The sequence below is a fragment of the Lipotes vexillifer genome, unplaced genomic scaffold (genome assembly GCF_000442215.2).
Source record: "Lipotes vexillifer unplaced genomic scaffold, Lipotes_vexillifer_v1.1 scaffold184, whole genome shotgun sequence".
In the NCBI taxonomy this organism is placed as follows: Eukaryota; Metazoa; Chordata; class Mammalia; order Artiodactyla; family Lipotidae; genus Lipotes; species Lipotes vexillifer.
Genome location: NW_006783561.1, coordinates 1,113,310 through 1,137,528, shown reverse-complemented (window position 1 = coordinate 1,137,528; position 24,219 = coordinate 1,113,310). Strand labels below are relative to the sequence as shown.

At 35.1% G+C, this 24,219-nt stretch overlaps 1 protein-coding gene across 4 annotated transcripts in view; it reads right to left on the bottom strand.

Annotated features, from left to right (window-relative positions):
• The window catches only part of LCOR (ligand dependent nuclear receptor corepressor), a 109,354-nt gene that overhangs the window by 33,078 nt on the left and 52,057 nt on the right, over positions 1–24,219 (bottom strand). For all 4 annotated transcript variants that reach the window (XM_007456192.1, XM_007456195.1, XM_007456194.1 and 1 more), the window contains exons 3-4: positions 13,791–13,856; positions 13,370–13,449 (exon numbers count right to left, since the gene is read on the bottom strand). The gene's annotated coding sequence lies outside the window, so the exon portion shown is untranslated. The remainder of the gene's footprint in view (positions 1–13,369; positions 13,450–13,790; positions 13,857–24,219) is intronic.

Below are 24,219 nucleotides of genomic sequence, written 5' to 3'. Positions count from 1 at the left end.
AGGGGGAAAGAGAAAGCTTTTCCTCACAGTGTAAAGCCAACTAAACAATGTGAAAGAAATAACAGAGTTAGAAAAATCACTATTTTCAAATAATTGGAAAAATAACTTATTCCAGCAAGAAACTACCATCAGTACTAAAACTGAAATGATGGAAGTTTGATGAGGAAAAAAATACACTGTCTCAACTTATCTGTGTACAAATTACTTATTAATCAGAAGGGGAAAAACAGTAACATTTCAGTGGACAAACCCAGTGGACATCAACCTTGCCAAGGTTAACATCACCTACTAAACTGACAAGAATACATCACTTACTTAATATTCTTGCTAAAAGATCATGACCTGAATTTAATCATGAAGAAACAATCTGAAAACCTAAATTGAGAGACATTCTACAAATGAATGACGTGCACTCTTCAAAAATGTAAATGTCACTAAGAAATAAAAGGCTGAGGAACCATCTAGTTCAAAGAAGCCTAAAGAGTAGTGAAAATCAAATTCAATGAGTGATCTTAAATTGGATTCTTGGACTAAAGGAGTGGGTAAAAAACTATTAAAGTAATTGGGACAATTGGTAAAATTTAAACGAGATTCATAGATTAGATATATATCAAAGTAACTTTCCTGATTTTTGGTAACTGTACTGTGTAGTTAAGTAAGTGGATATCCTTATTCTTAGGAAACAGAGAAATAAACATGAAAATATTTAGGAGTAAAGAGGTATGAGGGGTATTATGTCCATAACTTATTCTCATGTGGTTCAGGAAAATGTGTGTGTGTGTGTTACATGTAGCATCTATGACAGAGAAAGAATGAGAATGAATTAATAAGGCAAATGTGGCAAAATGTTAATTGGCACATGAAAATTTCTGTGCTATTCTTTTAACTTTTTTATAAATGTGAAATTATTTGCAAGTTAAAAGTTTAAAAAAGTAGGGTGGACAAATGCTGAATCTTACTTTTCTTCTACAAGACAAATCTCCCTTGTTCTTCTCCCACCCTCTTCTCTATAATCCTACCTGTTCTGCCATTAAATTATATTTGCTTGTGTTGTTGCTCTGATACAGTTAGAGGAAGAATAACAAAGAGAATAGTAAGTAGGATATGGAAGTTAATAACTTTCAGCATTCTCTTAATCTCAACAACCTGATGAAGATATTCAAAACAGAATAAAACATTTTCTGTCAAGGGCCAGATAGTAAATATTTTAGGCTTTGCAAGCCACATACAGTAACATCTCTTTTTTCCCCCTCCAAAACCACCTCTTTAAGCTTGCAGGCATTACAAAAACAGACTGTGGGCTGGATTTGGAAATAGGTCACAGCTTTCTGACCCCTGATAGAATTATTAAATTTCTCTAAGAACTATACAAAAGTAGCTCTACTGATCCCTGAAAATAGCAAGGACATTACTGAATAAATGAAGCAACAAAATTATATCAGCATGGTAGTTAGTTCTCAAGGCAATAAACAGTTAATAAAGTTAAACTTTAAACAAAAAATAAAGATTAACATTTCTTAAAGTTTCTTTTGTAACTCTAAAGTTTATCACCTTTGAGTTTGGGTTGGGGGGGATAAGAATGGGGAAGGTCACTTACATAGCTGCAGATTTTCTTTTTAAGAGATAACACCTCAGGAAAGGAAATAAAAGAAAAAATAAGTTTCACCTGGGAAAGGTAAGATGGACTATATTTAAGAAGTGTGATACAAAACTGAAGGGGTGACATTTTAGAGCTGTTCCTGTCTGAATTCAAGACCATTCCCACGCTGTACTGGGATTCTCCAAATTTAAATGGTATTTTTAAAAAATTCACACCATATAGTATAGAAAATCTGGGAATTAGAAGCATATGCATGCATGCAGGTTTTGTAATAATTATGTTAGAAAGGCCTATGTGAGTAGAACATGGGCCTATAGCTATAGTCATGTCTGCTACCCATGGCTTACTGACATTTCAAGCAATGAGCTAAAAAGAGCTGACAAGATGCAACTCATTGATTTAAATACCACTCTCCTATGTCTTATTATTTTAAATGCCAGCAAGTCTTAGGGAAAATGGCTCCACCATGTTAAATGCTTATACTCTTTAAGGTCAGTTACCTAAAAAGAAACCTTCTTACTTCGTGTAAATTATTACTTTTTACATTAACCAAGTATGAATTGTTGTGCTTAATACAATGTTTACTGTATGTCAATGTTACCTTCAATTTTGTTAAGCAGACCAACAGGTTAAAGAATAGGAAAACAACAAAGTTTGAAGCCTGAATACATATCAAGAGTTAAATAAGGTATTAAAAATGTACAACAGGGCTTCCCTGGTGGCGCAGTGGTTGAGGGTCCGCCTGCCGATGCAGGGGACGTGGGTTCGTGCCCCGGTCTGGGAGGAATCCCACATGCCACGCAGCGCGGCCAAAAAAGAAAAAAAGAAAAAAAATTTTTTTTAAAAACAACACAATACCCTCTTATTAAAAAAAAAAAAAAAAAAAAAATGTACAACAAACTTACCACGAATGACTCTTACCAGTATATATAATTGTTATTACTGTACTTGGAAATTAAGCCTAAAGTGCAAGTACCAAATGATTATTATTACCATTACACTTACTTAATTTACCAGTATCTATAATCAGCACTTGCTGTTATAGTTTTCCTTCCATTACACATGTATAGTTTTTAAAACATTAAAAGACAAATGCAAGCTGCCCCAGTCAATAACAAGTGTTTCTTATATCCTTCCACTAGTTGGACATTGAAAGTTTATACTATTCCAATTATCATCCACAACCCAATTTCAATCAGAAGACTTCCTGAATTTCTAATCTGCTCTCAGTAATGACTGTGGGTTTCCTTAGGGGCCCAAGACCACTATAAACACAAGGATATCCAACTTCACATTGGAGGTAACAGTATTACAAAGCCTAGCTGAGGGTAATCCTGCCTTTTTCTAAACTCCTAGAGCACTTTATATAAGCTGCTCTCACAGAACTAGTTTTATATAACCTGTATTGTATTTATTTATATATAAATATTTATTACCTCCTCCACTAGACTACAGATTTATTGAAAATAGCATCTGTGGCTAAAACTTTTAATTATTCATAGTACCTTTATTTCAACCACAGTGGCTGGTGCCTTTTGACAAAATAAGTGTGAAGTATACAGTTGTTCATTTTAAATTCAGAAATAAGGAACTGAAGAAATCTTTTAAAAGAAAAAATAAATCTAAGAAATAAAAGGGCAAAGATTTAATATTGTTAAGATGTCAATACTGCCCCAAATCATTTACACATCTAATGTACCCCCCATCAAAATCTCAATGGTGTTTTTTGCAGAAATACAAAAATCCATTCTAATATTCATATGGAATCTCAAGGGACTCCAAATAGCCAAAACAACTTTGAAAAAGAGAAAAAAGTTGGAGGTACCACACTTTCTAATTTTAAAACTTATTACAAAGCTACAGTAATCAAAACAATATGGTACTTCGGTTGTTTCCATATCTTGGCAATTGTAAATAATGTTGCAATGAACATGGGGTGCATATGTCTTTTACAATTAGTTTTTGTAATCTTTGGATAAATACCCAAAGTGGGGCAGCTGGATCATATGGTAGTTCTGTTCTTAATTTTTCTGAGGAATCTCCACACTGTTTTCCATAGTGGCTGTACCAATTTACATTCCCACCAACTGTGTATAAGGGATCCCTTTCCTCCACATCAATGAATGGATAAAGAAGATGTGATATATATATATAATGGAATATTATTCGGCCATAAAAAGATGAAATCTTGCCATCTGTGACAACATGGATAAAACCTGAGGGTATTAAGCTAAGTAAAATAAGTCAGATGGAGAAAGAAAAATACCATGTGATTTTACTCATGTGTGGAATATAACAAACAAAACCAAAAGAAGAAAATAATGAACAAACCAAACCAAACACACAGATACTAAGAACGGTGTGGGGGGGAGATAAAGGATATCAACTGTATGGTGATTTTTGGTGGTGAGCATGCTATACTGTATATATAAAGTAGAAATATAATGTGCACACATAAAACTTATATAATGTTATAAACCAGTTATGTCAATTAAAGATAAATTTTAAAAAACCAATATGGTACTGACATAAAGACAGACACATAGAAAAATGGAAGAGAATAGAGAGTCCACAAATAAACCCTCACATATATGGCCAAATGATTTTTGACAAGGGTGGCAAGACCATTCAATGGGGGAAAAGACCAATGGTGTTGGGAAAACTGGATAACCACATGTAAAAAGCATAAAGTTGGATCCTTACCTTATAACATATACAAAAATAAACTCAAAATGGATAAAGACCCAAAACTATAAAACCCTTTGAAGAAAACATAGTGGGAAAAGCTTCATAACATTGGATTTGGCAATGATTTTTTGGATATAACACGAAAAAAACAGGCAGCAAAAGTAAAAACAGATGAACTGGTTTACATCAAAATTTTAAAAACTTCTGTTTATCAAATGACATAATCAACAGAGTAAAAAGGCAACCTACAAACTGGGAGAAAATATTTGCAAATCATATATTTGATAGGGGCTGAATATTCACAAAGAACTTCTACAACTCAACAACAACAAAACTTGATTTAAAAATGGGGAAGGTACTTGACATTTTTCCAAAGATGATAAACAAACAACAAACACATGAAAAGATGCTCAACATCACAAATTATTAGGGAATGCAAATTAAAACCATAATGAGATACCATCTTCCATCCATTAAGATGGCTATGTAAAAATAAAAAATAAACAAAAAATAACAAATGTTGGCAAGGATGTGGATAAACTGAAATCCTTATGCACTGTTGGTGGGAATGTAAAATGGTGCAACTGATGTGGAAAAAGTTTGGTGGTCCCCCAAAAAAGAGAACTACCATATGATCCAGCAATTCTACTTCTGGGTATTTATCCAAAGGAAACAAAAACACGAACTCAAAAAGATGTTCACTGCAGCATTAATTACAATAGCCAAGATATGGAAGTAACCTAAGTGTCCATAGATGTATGAATGGATAAAGAAAATGTGGTCAGTCCAACTATTTACACACACACACACACACACACACACACACACACACACACACACACTGGAATACTACTAAGCTTTTTATGGAAATCTTGCCATTTGTGACAACATGGATACACCTTTAGGGCATTATACTAAATAAGTCAGACAAAGACAAATATTGTATGATCTCACTTTTATGTGGAATCTAAAAACAAAACAAAACACCTGAACTCATAGAGAACAGACTGGTGGTGGTGGGAGGGTGCAAAATGGGTGAGGGTAGTCAAAAGGTACAAACTTCCAGTTGCAAAATCAGTAAGTTTTAGGGATGTAATGTGCAGCATGGTGATTGTAGTCAATAATACTGTATTATAGGGACTTCCCTGGTGGCACAGTGGTTAAGAATCCTCCTGCCAATGCAGGGGACACGGGTTTGAGCCCTGGTCTGGGAAGAACCCACATGCCGCGGAGCAACTAAGCCCATGTGCCACAACTACTGAGCCCGCGTGCCTAGGGCCTGTGCTCTGCGATAAGAGAAGCCACTGCCATGAGAAGCCCACGCACTGCAACGAAGAGAGTAGCCCCTGCTCATGGCAACTAGAGAAAGCCCACGTGCAGCAACGAAGACCCAGAGCAGCCAAAAATAAATAAATAAAATAAATTTATTTAAAAAAAAACTGTATTATATATTTCAAAGTTGCTAAGAGAGTAAATCTTAAAGTTCTTATCACAAGAAAAAAAAACTGTAACTATGTGTGATGATGGATGTTAACTAGACTTACTGTGATGATCATTTTGCAACATACACAAATACTGACCATTATGTTGTACACCTGAAACTAGTAAGTTATATTTCAATTATACCTCAATTAGAAAAAAAAAAATAATAACCAAAAAATGGTTTCAAAAATGCATTGCTGGGCAATGCAATCTTACTGATTTTCTTGAAACTATCTTTTTTTTCTTGCTGGTACAAGCAGAAAACTCCAAGTAGCAATTCAAGTGAGAGGAATAAAGTTACTATAACCTATTTCCCCTTGTTATATTTTTAAAACACTGCCTTCATAGTTGAGAGTTCCTCACTGTTCTTTGCCCTCAGTATGAGCAAGTCAATTAACCAGGATTCTTATACTTAGGCATTCTTGCCTCGCTGAATTCCTGCCAACTGTTAACACCTACAGTTACACTGACTATATTCTAACTTCAATAAGAATCTCTCATCACCATTCAGTAACTAATTTCTTGTCGGTTCTTGCCTTCTTCAACTGTTCCCTCCTTTTAATAACTAATTTCTTCCTCTCCTCCAGTTTCTTTTCTTTCAAGAGTATAAATATTATGTGTTTCCCCCTCCTGCCCAAAATATCTTTACTTAAACCAACTGCCCATTCTTTCTATGGTCCTGTTTCCTTCATCATCCCTGACACTGACAACTTTTCAAACTAGTAGTCTATATCCGTTTCTTAACTCCCACACCACTCACTTATTCATTAACCCTGTCAGACTTATAGTCTGGCTCCCACAACCAGTGTTCTTGAGAAGCTATTCTCTCAAAGCCCAATGGAGCATGTTCGGGGGTACTTCCTCAACTCATTTAGGGTCCATTTTAGGAAATGGCATAGAAGTCCGTATCAGAGCAACAAATGTGACAATCCATCTCCCTACTTATCACCCAGGATGGGGCCGGGAAGATGTCTGATTCAAGATGGGCAACCCATTTATTCTATGATCCTACCTTCCTTTCAATCTGATTCTTCTTCCTACTTTCTAAAACGAAGGTTTTCTTCAGTTTTCACTATTTTGCACTTTACCTCTCACCAAAGATTTCACCTGCTCAAATAAACCAATCACTGTATGTATTCAGGAACACTCCAAATATGTATTCAGCTCAGACCTCTTCTTTCAACTCAATTTCCACAACTCTGTCTCCTGGACACTTCCAACTAAATGCTTACTTTCATCGCAAACTGCTTCCAGCAAATAACCTCATTATCCTCACCATAAAAACTGGCCACTACACCTTTCCCCTTCTTACTTCTCAACCTCTGTTAATTCACCATGATAAGTCAACTTGGCTTAGAAAGCCTAACATCAGTATCACTTCACTCTCCCTTATCTATACATTTATGTAATCATTAAGTTTCAGCAATTCTTTATTCTAGATTTTCTACATACATCCCCTCCTTATACATCTGGCACAGCCAAGACCCTAGTTCAGGCTTATTTTCTGGATGACTTACAAGAACCTCTTCTAATTTTCTCTCCATTACATCCTAAAAATAACTGTCAAATTCTAAAACATAGACCCTTTTAAGGTTCATGCTGAATTTGATCTCCTTGATTAAGCAAATTCCAGTGTCATCTGCTGCACCTCTCAACCGCTACGTACTTATATTTTCTTGTATCTACTACCTTTTCAAATATTACATATCAGAATGAAGGAGGGAATTTTACTCTCAATATCAGAGCTCTGACTCTGGGCAAGCAGGATGGAGGATTTAAGTCTCCCTAATTTAGATCTCCTTTAATTCCATTAGCCACCCATGGTCTCATCAACATTCCATAAGCAAGGAAGGATCCACTTTTTACTTCTTTGGTATACTCTCTGGTTTATCACAGAACCAGACATTCAATAAATCTGCCAAATGATCAGTATGATAAGTATATTGGTTAACTCTAACCACATAAAATTGTATACAGTTAATCTCCGATTAATGGTTTCTCCAAGTCTGTATGTTTGTTTTAGGGGGAAAAAGTCCACAGATTGGGAGTATATATTAAAAAAACACAAAACACACACACTAACTGCCCCCGCCCCCCCAAAAAAACCTCTTTGATATTTAATCTTGGATGAGCACTGATTCACTGTGTCAAGTGGTTTTTCTGAATCTTTTAAAATAATCTATAAAAGGCCTCTGGAAACACAACAAGGTTAGGTCTTGCAATTCAGATTTGTACAATTAACTGAGCAAGTAGTTAATCGTGTACTAATTTGTGGTATCCATTTAACTCTACCCTGTATCTATTTAAGTCTCACAAGTAAATAACCCTTAAACTTCTCATATTTGTTTCTTCTTTCTCATTTTTAATAGATAGGCACTATATTGATACATTTTTCTTCCACAGTTCCTTTTATATAATAGGTACTATGAATACTTACTGAGTTGTGGTACTCTGGGACAAGATGACAGACAAGTCATTATCTAGCAGCACTGAATATGCCCAAACTAATAATTCAACACAAATACATGCTATAGGATACAATGAGAAAATAATAACTAGATTTAGTATCTGCTCTTACTATAAATTTCAATGTGCTAAAATAGAAATAAAAATTAAAATGTTAGGATATATCTAAACTTCTAATTAGTGTATACTCACAAAACAGAGGAAACTATGAAATGTTCAGAGTTAACACATGACAGACTAATGAAATCTATCTAGTTACATGATTCCTGAGGGCAGATGGGCACTGAAAGAGATCTATAATGTGACTCTAGTCTTAGCGCTGGTTACTTACAAAAATAAATGCTCTGCTCCTCCCAGGATGTGCCCCTCCTGTGTCTGCCTATCCAGACCTATGTATTCTTCAAAAATGCAGCTCAAGTCCCAACTTCTTAAAACATTCTCCTAATATGCTAGTCAAATACTGAACTTACTAACAGTCTTATAATAAACTTAAGAGCATAAACATTTTATATTTTTGTACAACATCCCATCTTACATTATCCTTAGTTGCTAAAACATCCATGCTCTTTACTCTATAATTGCTATCTCTACTCTATCCATGTACAAGAACAGCCATTACTACAGACTGATTCACTGCTTAGAATTAGTCCATTTTTAGGGATATGAAATAGTGAAAGTAATTTTTAATTCTTCCCATCTCTCCAATACTCTCTCACTACTATTGGATCAGCTCTTCAAACTATTAACATGATCCTACAATTAATAAAAGCCTCACAAGATGGTTTCTAAGAGATATAGAAAGAAAAACAGATGTATGTATACATATATTTAAGTAAACATACATATTTCCTACTCAGACAACTGACGAGGCCTAGAAGCAGTGATGTTCTAGTACCAATGAGTATACCTAGTACCTTGCCTTCTTATACAATTTTCTAAATAAAAGAAACTAGGATTCCTTGGAGAAATCCAGGGTTGGGACAGGGAAAGCAAAGATAAGTTGTGGAATATTTTTTGGTGCCAAAAAGTAAAGAAATGATAGAAACATGTTTAAAAAAAAAAAAAGATGAAGAGCCAACCTGAATGGGCTCTCAATGGCCAAATCCAGAACAATTCAAACTACAAAATAAACAATGATTGTAATAAATTATAACCAAAAGAACAAAATAAGAATATGTAAGTCCATATTGATGGGTAAACAAACAAAAACATAGAGAAGGGAAACCTCTTCCTTACAGTAGGTTTCCAGCTAATAGAGGTTGAAGAAATAATACAAATAGAAAGTCATCATCTGGTAAACACCATAGTAGTAATTTTTTCAGGCAAGATTCATCAATTGATGCTAAAATTAATGTATGATGAGAAACTAGTATGATGAGAAAAAGATACTTACAAAATCTCAAAGTACGTCTCCACGATTTCCACAAAAGGGAAAAAAACAGAAAACTTACAGTAGAGAAAACTGGCAGACACCATCTTAACCAAGTGATCAAAGTAAACATCACCATGTGCTTCCCAATATGGTGCACTAAGGATGACACAACATCAATTCTGTAGAGTTCTTGCCAAAAATGCATAACCTGAATTCAATCATGAGGAATCATCAGAAAAACTTAAATTGAGGGGCATTCTACAAATCAATTTGCCAGCATTCTTCAAAACTGTCAATGTTATGAAAGGCAAAGAAAAACTGAGAACTATTCCAGACTAAAGGAGACTAAGGAGACATGACAACTAAATACAAAGTGTGGTCCTAGATTGGCTCCTGGACCAGAAAAATGACATTACTGGGGTAACTGGTGAATTCTGAAAGGCTTGCAGATTATAGTACTGTATCAATGTTAATTTCTTGATTTTTATAACTGTACTGTGGTTACATAAGATGTTAGCATTTGGGAAACCTGGGTAAAGGGTATAGAGGAATTCTTTTTTATTATTTTTGCAACCATTTTATCTGTCTAAAATAATTTTAAAAAGAAGCTAAGAAAAAAGTAAAAAGCCTCATGAGTGAATAATACACAGAGAACTTTGTATTCTTGGCACATGTAAGCACTCACAACAGTTAGCTATTAATATTATAATTTTCCAACTTTATTAAGCATGCTGACTTCTTAGTTCCTCATTTAGTAAATATTTTAGAATGTCTACTACATGCCCAACAAACAGGAAAGGAAGGAAAGAAAGAAATAGCCAAGCAAGGCAGGCAGGCAGGCAGGCAGTGACTCCTAGCACATCTGAGACTGGCTATTTCAAATATACCCATGCCCATTTACACTCTTACTCTCTCCCCCTTTCAAACTGAGTAATCCCAAATGCTTCTTAATTCTTACTCGATCACTTTCCATGTTCGTGTTTCTAGTTTTGTTATCAAAATGCATGTATTCTAAAAACATGGATCAAATCCCAGCTATGTGACTTTGCCCATAACTTAGTCTCTGTGACCCTTCCCATATCTTTATTTGTAAAACTGGGATGCCTTTAACCAACTTTATAGCATTGTTGTGTAGACTAAATGGAAACAAAGTAAATGATACATAGTATATGCTCAAAAAAAAATGTTGTCTTTCCCTTACAAAATATATTTTCTAACTGCTGAAGTGTAGGTGAACAATTGTTTTACTAATTTCTAGCTGAATACTTGTTATGTTTTCCAAAGATGCAACTTCATTTTTCACCTAGATATTTTTAAAAGTAATATAAATAATGTATTTACTTTATCCATTGTAACAGTCAGTACCCAATGAAAATCCAATTAACTAAAAAATATGCATAACCTCCATCTCATTCCCAAATATCAGACCAGTATTTCTAACAGCTTTTCCAAACATTATCTAGACATCTCGGCGTGCCAACCCCAACTTAAGATTCCAATATTGTGCTCTATGCTGCCACCTCTTGGCTGTTACCATTCTCTCCACATATTTCTTCTATTTTTGGAATCTTAAATCAGCCAAGCCTCAACCCAATGGATACATTTAATTTCCAGATTCTAGTGCTTCTCATATAAGATGCTCCAAGTGCCTGCAAAGAGTTTCAACAAAATCACTTTAAATCTAACACAACTAAAGCTATACACTTGACAAGTTATATATTCTAGGCTCTCTCTTCCTATTTTCCCTAGACATTATGGCTGTCTCTGAAAAAATTAAATGCCCAAGACAGGTAGTGAAATGCCTAATGGAGAAAACCAGCTTTCCCAGATCTAGGTGGGTTTTCAAATGGAAATATTCTTCCTAATTAGAATACTAACTAAAAATTATAGAACTACGAACAGTAAGAACAGCTGCTACATGGTTAAATGCTACATGGTTCCATGCGTTGCTATTTCTGTTTTCTTCTAAAAATATTCATGCAATATTTTATCCTCATATAGCAATGGAAAACTCAATCATATTACAAGACAGTACTGTACTCAATTATTGAGCATAGAAAGGCTTTCCTCCCAAACCAATTCTGAAAGAAAGGTAATCTATCATTGGCTCCTTCTATGCTACCAAAATGCCTATTAAATAACTTGTTCAATAGACAGTCACAACACATATGCGTGTGCACGCACACACACACACAGACACACACAGTTTAAAATGATGAACTTTAACTTCATTGGTAGCTGCTTAATTTTCTGGGCTTTTTCAAACCACAGTAAATTTCAAAACACTTTACTCATTAATTCAATAAAAACAGACCATCCTGGATAGTCACAGCAAAAACTTTTTCATGTACTTAAGAAAAAGATGCCACAAAAGAAGAACGTTAAGAAGCTCTTAAATTGGCTTTGATTTTAAAGCAACTTTCCAACAATGGTAAATAATGGTAGAGTGGTCATATGCAGGGGTACAAAGAAGCATGTCATGTTTCATGGTCTTCAGAGGTTGACAGTGTAGTCAGGAACACAAGATTCAAACACAGAAAAGGATAAACAACAAAAGGCAGAATACTACTTGACAAATAATTGGTATAATATTTACTACAACAGTGTGAAGGGTGGAAACAGCAGTAAGAGCAGAGGTGTACCATTAATAAGAAAGGGGAGTCAAGGTAAGAGTAAGAGCAAGGGGAATTTCAAGCTATAAAGAACAACAGGTATGCAATGCTGTAGTTCAAATGGTAAAAGCATGTTGTTTAATACAAACGATCAGACCAGTTTTGCATATAAGACTAGTGGGGTAGCATTAGAAAGAGAAGTGGACTGACCTGTGGAGGGTACTGAGGCACTGAGCATTAGGCTAATGAATCCCAAAGATAATTGTAAAGTCACTGGAGACTGAGTGCAGGGTAACATTTCCACACCATTTGAGGGGTGAGGGTCAGGGGGAGGTAGGGAGGAGAGGGGTTTAACCATGTAGCAGTGTTTCACACACTGAAGAAAACTAAAAGAGACCAATCATGTTATTTCAGTAGTCCAGAAATAATGCTAATGGTCTGAACTATGGTGATGACTGGAGAAAGAAAAAGAATGGAAGAACTGATAGAACCTGCTCAATGATTTGAAGTTAGAAGTGTACAAGGGAGAGGAAGGAATTAAAAATGTTTCCAAAGCTTTAAAGCAGGGAACAGAAATACCATATAAAGAAACATAAGAGAGTAAACCATTATTAATAAATGTTTCCAACAACTGAAATGTTTCTGAACCAAAATTCTTTTTATGTTTAACGCAAAGCAATAAAACAACAGAAATGCAAAGGTACAGCCAATTTTTACAACTGAACACAAACAGCATCCATGCTCATATATTATGAAGAAACATACTAAAGCATAAACCACAGTCCATCATAAATCTACATGAATTAATAACTACTTGATCCAGATCCATGTTACTGTACGAATGACTCCCATTACGTGAATTACCATACATTTCATATTTAAAATAAACACAACAGTTTGAGACCTAGTTCATTATTCTGCCTAGTGAACTAAATAAACAGAACAATGCATGATGGGATACAGATTTCTCAATAGGCTAATCAACAGACTAGAAACAGTCTAAGTTGCAAAACTGAGTTACTATCAAATCATTTATGAATAAATACGGAATCAGTACTCCTACAAATCCTCCAACAAAGTAACCAAATTTTGGAAAAATAAAAACTATAAAATACCACACTAGACAAGTTTCACAAGTTTCTTGGTTACCTTTACTTTATCTCTTCTCAAGCAACAGAACAGACAATTTTCATCAAAAGTCCAATCGGAAATGCTTTCAGGTTCACAGTCTGCAAAAATAGTAGGAATAACAAATTAACAGTTACAAAACAGGATTTTTCAGGAAACAAATGAGAACTAATTTCAAAAATATTATTTATTTTAAAAACAAAAACATCCCTCACTAAGTAGTAGACAAATTCCTTATTTGTAATAATTGCTCACTAGTTAATACACCTTATTCATACATATATCTGCATTATCAACCACACACAAAAAGATGCTTAAATGGATATAGCTTCAACCCACATAAAACTGTGAATAAAAAGGAGAAGGAGACTGGGGCTTAAATCACCAAGGTATCATTTATGTCACCAGGAAGAATTTGAAATGCCAAAAAAATTTTGAATACCTTTAAATAAACTGAGATCTCTTAATAATGCAGGTCCAAACAGCCCTTCAAGAATACTTTCAAACCCTAAAAGGATGAAAAAAAATCCATTATTACAATACTATTCCCTACAGTAAATTTAACCTTGTTGCTTGAAAAAACAATGGTGTTTTCTTCCAATTCTCAAGGACCTCCAGATTATTACTGATGGGATGCTGAGGAGAGCATATGACCAATCTAAAGGGAGCATTTGCATTTCTGTCAGTGAATAACACTCAATACAAATTCAGAGCCCATTCCAAGACAATACAAAACAACAGTAGAAATAACCAATGAAGGAATAGAAATTCATGAGATCTCAATCTTACTATCTTACAAAATTCCAAATACCTCTTTACATAAACTTTCAAACTTCATTTTAAAAAGCACCTTCCCCAATGAAAGAGTCAAACTGCTTCAAAATTTCCACAATGTTCTGGGTTAATCTAAATGGCATGTTTCTGAATATGAACTGAGATAATAGATTCTTCAATCTAACAGTATTTTTTAAGAAGGAAAATCCTAACTGAAAACAAACATCTGTATGACATGCACACACAAAAAAGCCCATTTTAAATATTATAAAAGAAAAAGACTTCTGTAATTAGTTCACATTGCCACAGTAACTACTCACTGGTTCCTTTAAGAAGCTATAACCCACTAATTACACATACAAAAACAAAAGAGAGAGAGAAAGAGAATTCAAATATACCTATATATAGATGTTTAAAGTATTACCACTCTCAATCAGTACAAAGTAGAAAATGAGGGGACCTCCCTGGTGGTCCAGTGGTTAAGAATCCGCCTTTCAACGCAGAGGACGCAGGTTAGATCCCTGGTCACGGAAATAAGATGCCACAGGACAACTAAGCCCACGTGCTGTAACTACTGAGCCTGCGTGCTCTAGAGCCTGTGCGCCACAACTAGAGAGCCCACACGCCACAACTACTGACCCACACACCACAACTAGAGAGCCTGCGTGCTGCAACTACTGAGCCTGCATGCCACAACTAGGGAGAAGCCCGCGCACTGCAATAGAAGATCCTGCGAGCCACAACTAACACCCGACACAGCCAAATAAATTTTAAAAATATATTTTAAAAATTTTTTAGAAAGTTCTAAAAGAAAAAAGTAGAAAATGAAAACAAACAAAACCTTTTGTAATTATTATCTCAAATGTTGCTGATTAACACAATGAAAAACAATGTAAAAATATCTTTGCCATCTTGCTGTTTTCTATGGGTTATTAAGAGTAAGGAGGAAAATACAAAAGAGAATCAAATTGTACCTTTATACAACATAATAAATAATACATTAGTGCAGCAGTTCCCAAATTATGTATCATGGACCTCATTAGGAGCTCAAATAATTACAAGAGGTCCATAAGTCCATGTCCTTTAAGCATGACCTTTAGAAAGACTAGGTCTTGTGCATTCAGTGTACATACAACTTTTCAAATGCACACAAATATTACTGCAATTAAGAAAAAATATAAAGTGTTACTGAATTCCTAGTAGTTTGGGGCACTATGTATCTTGTCACATAATCTATTATCACCTAAGGGTTTATAATTTTTTTAATTGTTAAAAAAGCACTCTTATGTTAAAAAGTGAGGGAACTACTAATGTAAATACTATAGCCAGGTGGATACATGAGGTCCACAAACAGGGACACTTCCTAACCACAAATACAATCACCATAAAGGGTTTGGAAAGTAAGGGAGTAGAAAAGATGGTCCCTAGAAACAGTATTTTACCTGGTTGTAAGAGTAATATTGTAATGTAAGGGATTTCTTTGCCCTTAATATTAAGCCATCATTTTCAATAGGGTAATCCCTAGAGTTTGTATCATCTGCACTGTAGTTAGAGAGTTGATTTTTCTAAATTATTTTCATGATTTCTAGATTCTAGATTTTTCATTTATTATTAAGGATTAATCATTTCTCAACTCTCCTTCGTTCTTCCCATCAAAATGATTCCAAGGACATCAGCAAAACCAAATTAGCCATTCAAGCAAATGGGAGGTATCTATCCTGTTTATTATTTGCCTACTATAATTAAAACACTGTCCACTAAATTACTATGTCCTCTCTTCCCTACACTAGGGAGGAGAGAAAGTGTTGGGCTAAGGGTTTTGAGGGTGGGGAGGTGGTGATGAGGGAATGAGAAAGAATTGCTAGATACTGCCTATCCTGGGCCTGCAAACTGGATATTTTCAACACTAACTTAAAAAAAAAAATCCTGCAGCTGCCTCTAAAGCCCTCTTATCCCCAAAATGGATTTCTGACTTCACAAATATTAATGAAAGCACTTCAATATCTGGCAAGTACCAAGTACACACTGCAAATAACTAAAGGGGATTTACAGGTGGCCCTTACTCTGAAGAGCAAATCTAACAGGCTTTCACCTGGGTTTATATGAAATTATAACAAATTCCAAATGTGGATGCTTAGCCATAAATTCTTTAAAGGGAAAAATGTAAATACAGCAAAAATTAATACTGAGAAAGAAAAAAAGCAAATAAAAGACTTGGGAGATAAAATTTTAAAAATGACAAAAGATAACAGAATTGGAAAGAATAACAGAATAAGAACTTCATCAATAACACACAAACACTAACAAAAACTGAATCACATTATCAAAGAGCAGTGAAAGGGACAGACCAAAAAGAACCAAACAAGAAAAAAAATCTGGTCATAAATGCAAAGATTTAACCATAACTAATTTTGATCAAAACAGTAACTGTAAACAAGTCATTTCTCTTTTGCTCATGTCTGCAACAATACATTAAACTGTACAAATACTGATCAGACATTGTTAAGTCATATTTTGCTTCCCCCGTTAACTGAATTTAATGCCATTCAGTTTTATTAATACTAAATACTGAATTTAGCAGTTGCATAGCAACAAGGAATGTCTCACGTGCTATGCTTGACATTAACAAAAGGCAAACAAGAAAAGAACAAATGTATTCAAAATTTATACCATGATCTCACAAAAAAGCCATGAAGATCAATAAACAAAATGCCATGGAAAATTAAATAAATAATGAAAAAGACAGCTATGTCCTTATGTTCAATCACCAGGGCTTAAAAAGCACCGGTATGTAATATATTATTACATGTAAAGAAATATTAATAATTTTATTGAGCATGACTACTGGCCAAAGAATTCCTATCCAGTATTGCAACTGGAATCAAAGCTGGTCTCCAATCTCTTTCTCACTGCAACCTGAAGACAATCACTGTGTCTTCAGACAGTATTCCTGAACACTACTTTAACAACGTGACCATCTGTTCAGAAAAACCCCACTTTGTTTAAAAAACAAATCCCAAATTCCTAAGTCCAGCAATCAAAACTATTTACAATTTGACCCTAACCTACCACTGACAGCCTTCTTTCTCAGAACTTTCCTGCTCATTCTCACAGCTCCATCCAGGTTAGTATTCTAATGTATTCAGTCATCTATTATTTCTACCTCCTAATATTTTCTCAAGCCTTTTGATTTCACCTCTGCCCAAATAAATTAGTTCTTCAAGACACTCTTCAGTTTGTTCAACAAATAGATATTCGCTTATCCAACATATATTAACTGAAAGCCTACCACCTGTCAGGGACAGTGGCAGGCACTGAGTAGGGCAGGCAATGATGAACAGACATGGTGTCTGCCCTCATGCAGCCTGAGTTTCCAGTTTTCTCATTCTCAGAATTCACATATCACTCACTCCCTCCCTTTTAAATAAATGTCAGCTACCTTATGTTTTCTCTTTTCTGTCACATGCAAAGCACTATGTAAGTATTCTGTAATATAAAATTTGTCATACGCTATCTAAGCACTGCTTTTGTTTTTTCTTCTATATGTTTATGTCATCTCCTCAAGGAGATTTAATGCTTCAAGAAGGCTAGGAAGGAAGGTCTTCCTGTTTCCCACAAGATTTCTCTTATACTAGGGCTTTATGTGCCTGGTTTTTAGCCTTTGCTTTGAATAACCTAGCTCTCAAAAACAAAAGACAGAAGATTAAAATTCCTCACACATTACCCTCTTCAATCTAAATCATAATCTCTACTCTATTTCTAACCAAAATGGGGAAAGCAGATTATGAAAAGTAACAACATAGGAACATATCAAATATATAGCCAACTAATAAGCAACAGCCTGTACTTTTGAAATAAAGCAAAATACCATGAATGGAATGAAAAAATGGTTCGTGAGTCTTGGGAACGTCTCCTCTGAGATAACAGTACAGAGATTATCAGTCTGAGAGATAAAGAGGGACTAAAGGAAAACTAGGAGCATATCAGAAAATAAGTAATTTTCACATCAAGGTCCCTTGGATATCTTGCAAAACTTGGTGCCGGTATAAAAGAGCTCAATCTTCAAGAGTATTATTATTTTATAAAATATCAGTTCAAAGGTGCTTGCTGGTAACAATCATCAACTAACAGCTTAATAAACAAAGAGGAGACTGATAGTATCTAGAGTTCTTTGCTTAAAACTCAGGGTTTTAAACTTGCAAATACCACACTTAACTTCATTACAAGTGAGTGCCAAAATGAATAATTAAAAAGCACCAGATTATACAATCTTTCACATGCAATCTCCAACAGAATATAAGGTAATTAATGTTTTTTAAATGATGTTCCAGCTATTTCAGTGTGTCATACAACCAAATAAGTCTGGATGAACTTCTACAGGTAATGAGCAAAAACCAGGCTCCTCTTCTCATTACTTTACGCAATCCACCCCTGGTGGACAGCTACACTCATTAAGAGTTCTTCCTCTCTCCCTGAGCATCTGCTTCCGGCCCATGCTCTGTGAGGAACCCATTTGCTGGCTTACTTACCCAGCACAAGCACTGATGAAAAAGAATGGGCCTCATCAGAAAATCTACAAACAACAAATGCTGGAGAGGGTGTGGAGAAAAGGGAACCCTCTTGCACTACTGGTGGGAATGTAAATTGATACAGCCACTATGGAGAACAGCATGGAGGTTCCTTAAAAAACTAAAAATAGAATTACCATATGACCCAGCAATCCCACCACTGGGCATATACCCAGAGAAAACCATAACTCAAAAAGCCACATGCACCCCAATGTTCACTGCAGCACTATTTACAATAGCCAGGTCATGGAAGCAACCTAAATGCCCATCAACAGATGAATGGATTACTCAGCCATAAAAAGGATGAAATTGGGTCATTTGTAGAGACGTGGATGGACCTAGAGACTATCATACAGAATGAAGTCAGAAAGAGAAAAACAAGTATCGTATATTAACGCATAAATGTGGAATCTAGAAAAATGGTACAGATGAACTGGTGTGCAAGGCAGAAATAGAGACACAAATGTAGAGAACAAACATATGGACACCAAGGGGGGAAAGCAGGGTTGGGGGTGGGTGGGATGAATTGGGAGATTGGGATTGACCTATATACACTAATATGTGTAAAACAGATAACTAATAAGAATCTGCTGTATAAAAATATAAAATAAAATTCAAAAAAAAAAAAACTGATGAAAAACCTGACCAGACATACTGAAGACAAACAATAACCCAGTCAAAACTAACAGCCCAGGGGCTTCCCTGGTGGTGCAGTGGTTGAGAGTCCGCCTGCTGATGCAGGGGACACGGGTTCGTGCCCCGGTCCGGGAGGATCCCACATGCCACGGAGCGGCTGGGCCCATGAGCCATGGCCGCTGAGCCTGCGCATCTGGAGCCTGTGCTCCGCAGCGGGAGAGGCCACAACAGTGAGAGGCCCACGTATTGCAAAAAAAAAAAACTAACAGCCCAAACTGAAACAGAATTAATGAAGAAAAACATCAGAGATTGAAGAAAAATTATAAATAGTATTTCTATTGAAACCAGGGAAGAACAGCATTTAAAACAAAAAGCAAGCTGCTCTGGAAAAGGAGTGGAGAATATGTGCTTGGGGGTGGGGGGGAAGAAAAACAAAACTGCCAAAAAACCAAATAGAGGTATTAAGTAGAAAAATATACATCAAATTAGTGATTTAAAAAGCCAATTTAAGAAACGTCCTCACAATGCACAGTAAATCTGAAGACACAGAAATCATGAGAAAAAGATCAGAGAGGAAGAGGAGGCCAGGACATTCAATGTCTGTGAAATAGGATTTCTAGAACAAGAAAGAGCAAAGAGTATAAATTTTTAAAAATTAAATTTAAGAAATGGGGGTAGGGTGAGGGGGGAAGGAGGAGAAGGGAAAGAAAACTTCCTAATATTGAATATACTGTCTTGAGTCTTCATATTTAATGTGCTCTGAGAAGTACTGGGGCAAAATACTCAGGGGAAAACAAAGCATATATACATGTAAAAACTCTCCTGGCAGAATATCTGAATTTCAAAAATAAAAGTTTAAAAGCTCCAAATAAGGAGAAAATTTTACTTAATTTTACATAAAATAAGAGGAAAGCGATTTAGAATGACAGTCATTTCATCAGTAAAAGTAAATGCTAAAAGCCAATGGAAGTATGCTCACAAAATTCTGAGGGTAAAAAAACCTCACTTTTTTTAGCCAATCTATTTTTCACAGATATGAGTAAAATAAAGAAATTACTGGCTATGGTATAATTTGGAAAACAGGACAGTCATTTACTCTGGGTACTAGCAACAGTCACTTAAAGTAGTTGAGCTAAAAAAAAAAAAAAATTCAGAACAAAGACCTAAAAATGGAAAACACTGTTTACATAAAAAATAATGGTAAGCAATATACCAGTAAAACTAACAGTTAAGTATAAACAGTTGTTACTAATATGGGGGGGGTTCAGTTTAATATAACAGATAAGAAAGGATTCTTTAAGTAGATAAACACAATATAATTTTTTAAATTAATGATTTAGGAATAACATCCCAAACTATTACAACACAATCTTGGGTGAAAAAGTAAGAGTAAAATATGCTTAAGTATGTAAGATCAAGTGTGCATGTGGGATGAGGGAACAATTTATAATAGTCAGTCATTACTCTTTGATGTTGATAAGAAAATGTAGTGGGCTTCCCTTGGTGGCACAGTGGTTGAGTCCGCCTGCCGATGCAGGGGACACGGGTTCGTGCCCCGGTCCGGGAAGATCCCACATGCCGCGGAGCGGCTGGGCCCATGAGCCATGGCCGCTGAGCCTGCGCATCCAGAGCCTGTGCTCCGCAACGGGAGAGACCACAGCGGTGAGAGGCCCGCGTACTGGAAAAAAAAAAAAAAGAAAATGTAGCTTTAAATTTGCTTCAAACATATGGATAAAGCTGAAGAATTTCCAATCACCAGAGGAAATAAAGAACCAAAAAAAGATCAACTATAAAAGTAAATAAAATTAAAAACTAAACAAAAGGCGAGCATGCTAAACAAGAAACACAAAAAATAATTTCAGGAATAGTATCAACCATGTACATGTTACAATAAATATTAACCAACTGAATTAACTACGTAAAAGAGAAAGAAGTGTCAGGTAGGGCACAGCAATATGCAGTTCATAACAGACTCAAAGTGACATAGATATGTTGAAACTAAAGAGGGAGGCATAGATATGAGAAAAATGTAAAAAAAAAAGAAAAAAGAAAAGAAAGCAATAAAGGTGGCAGTAACAATCAGAAAAAGAATTATTCAAGGATAAAAGCGTAAAACATAGATAACTAATAACCTGCTGTATAGCACAGGGAACTCTACTCAATACTCTGTAATGGCGTATATGGGAAAAGAATCTTAAAAAAAAAAGAGTGGATATATGGATATGTATAACTGTTTCACTTTGCTGTACACCTGAAACTAACACTGTAAAGCAACTATACTCCAATAAAATTTTTTTAAAAAGCATGAAACAAAAAAGTGAAGAAATTTTCAATTACTAAAGGGCTAATCTATTTCATGAGTGAAACTGACCTATAATTTGTTTTTTCTTATATATGTTTGGGTTTGGAAACTGTCCTCCTCAAAAGAGTTGATATATATTTCCTTTTTTCCTACTTTCTGAAAGAGGCGACAGAAAATTGGGAAGCTTTCTTCCTTAAAAGTTGGGAAGAACTCAAATCTAAAGCATTCTGGGCTTATTCGCTTTCACAGAGGAGTTTTAACTATTAAATTTATTTAATAGTTATAGAACAATTCAAGCTTTTTATTTCTTCTTGAGTCAGTTTTTGGCAAGTTATATTTTTCTTTAATTTCAAAATTATTGGCATATGGTTGATAGTATTTTCCCTTATCTTTTTTAAAGTTGTGGTAAAACGTACATAATATAAAATTTATAATTTTAATCATTTTTAAGTTTACCATTACATATATTTACACTGTTTGCACCATCACCCATCTCCAGTACTTTTTTCATCTTGCAAAACTGAAACTCTATACCCATTAAATAGTAACTCCCTATTTCCTCCTACTCCCAGTCCTGCCAACCGCCATTCTACTTTCTGTCTATACAAATGTGACTACTGCACACCTCTTAAGTGGAATAACAGAGTATATATTTGTCATTTAGTGACTGGCTTACTTCATTTAGCATAACATCCTCACAGTTCATCCATCCTGCAGCATGTGACAGGACTTCTGTCCCTTTTAAGGCTGAATAACATTCCACTGATACACAGATCATATTTTGTTTATCCATTCATACATCGATAGAAGTTGCTTCCACCTTTTGCTAGTATAAAATAACGCCGTTATAAATCCCTTATCTTTTAAATCTCTTCCTCTGTAGTCTTCATTTTCATAATATTATTTATTTATGTCTTTTATTCCTTGATCAATTTTACCAGGTTTGTTTTCTTAGTCCCCCCTCCCAATTCACTTTTGACTTTTCTTGATCTTCTCTAATATATCTTTGTTTTCTGGTTCATTCATTTTCACTAAGTTTCATTATCTCTCTATTTTCTTTGGGTTTATTCTGCTGTTCTTTTTCTAACTTATGACAGAAGCTTAGTTCACTTATTTTCAAGTGTCCTTTTTTTTTAAACAAAGTATAGGCGTGATTTAAGAGAATTAAACCTTAATTATTTCGTATTAAAAAGTAATCTAGGGCTTCCCTGATGGCGCAGTGGTTGAGAGTCCGCCTGCCGATGCAGGGGACACGGGCTCGTGCCCCGGTCCAGGAAGATCCCACATGCCGCGGAGCGGCTGGGCCTGTGAGCCACGGCCGCTGAGCCTGCGCGTCCGGAGCCTGTGCTCCGCAACGGGAGAGGCCACAGCAGTGAGAGGCCCGCGTAACGCAAAAAAAAAAAAAGTAATCTAGGATAAATAAAATGTAGTATATCCATATAATGAGAATATTATTACAATAAGGATGAATGAACTTCAAAACATTATGCTAAGTGAAAAAGGCCAGAAATAAAATATCACATACTATATGATTCTGTTTATATGAAATGTCCAGAAAAGACAAATCTATAGCGATAGAAAGTAGTGTTTTCCTAGGGCTGGGAGTGAAAATGGGAATGACTGCAAATGGACACCACGTTTCTTTTCAAGGTGAGGGATTTATTCTAACAGATTTTGGTGATGGCTGCACAACTTGGTAAACATAATAAAAATCAGTGAATTGTATACTTAAAATGGGTGAATTGTAAGGTGTATAAATTATATGTCAATAAAGCTGTTAACAAAATAAGTATGCATATTTGGTAAATATTTATAATGCTTTAAGAAAACTTGGCCTGTGAGAGAGCCAGCCTTGGAATTTTAATCTGAAATGTAGAACTAAACAGCTGATTTAGACCTGGTTGTAGGCTGAAATCTTACTAAGTTTGTATACTGTATTAGAATTCTTACACAACTTAAGAATCATCACAAGTTTATATTTACAAGATTTTTTCAAAGTATCTAAGAAGGTTCTGTTAAATCAATATTTAAGGAGAAAATATCTATAGTTTTAGATTAAAATGTTTTAAGAGTTTAAAATATTTATCAAAAGTTGTAAGTTTGGAGTAAGATCTGTATTTTAGGAGAATGAGGTTTTAAATTTATAAATTTAAATAAACTGAACATTAAATTAGTAATCGAAGTAACTATGCATTATCTTTTCTATATACAAAGTCACCCTAAATCTCACACTTAATTACAAGAATTAATCAAGTGTTTTGTACAGAGCTCAGCAGTGTGGGGATATAGGGGAAATGTTTAAAATATATGCTCTGCCGTTTAAGATTTACACACATTTCTGCTACCACACATATACTGACAACTCTCCAATCTCTTATCTCTTGCTCCAGACGTTATTTCTAATTGCCTGCTTCATATCATCACCAAGATATCCCAAATACCTCCAAAAATCCAAATCAAAATCATTCTACCCCTTTTCCCTCATCTCAACTAGTGATGATCCCTGTATTCCTTACCAGGAAAACGGCATCACTAACCCCTTCCCCCAAGACATTCAGATTACAAATCTCAGTCATGATTCCATTCTTTCC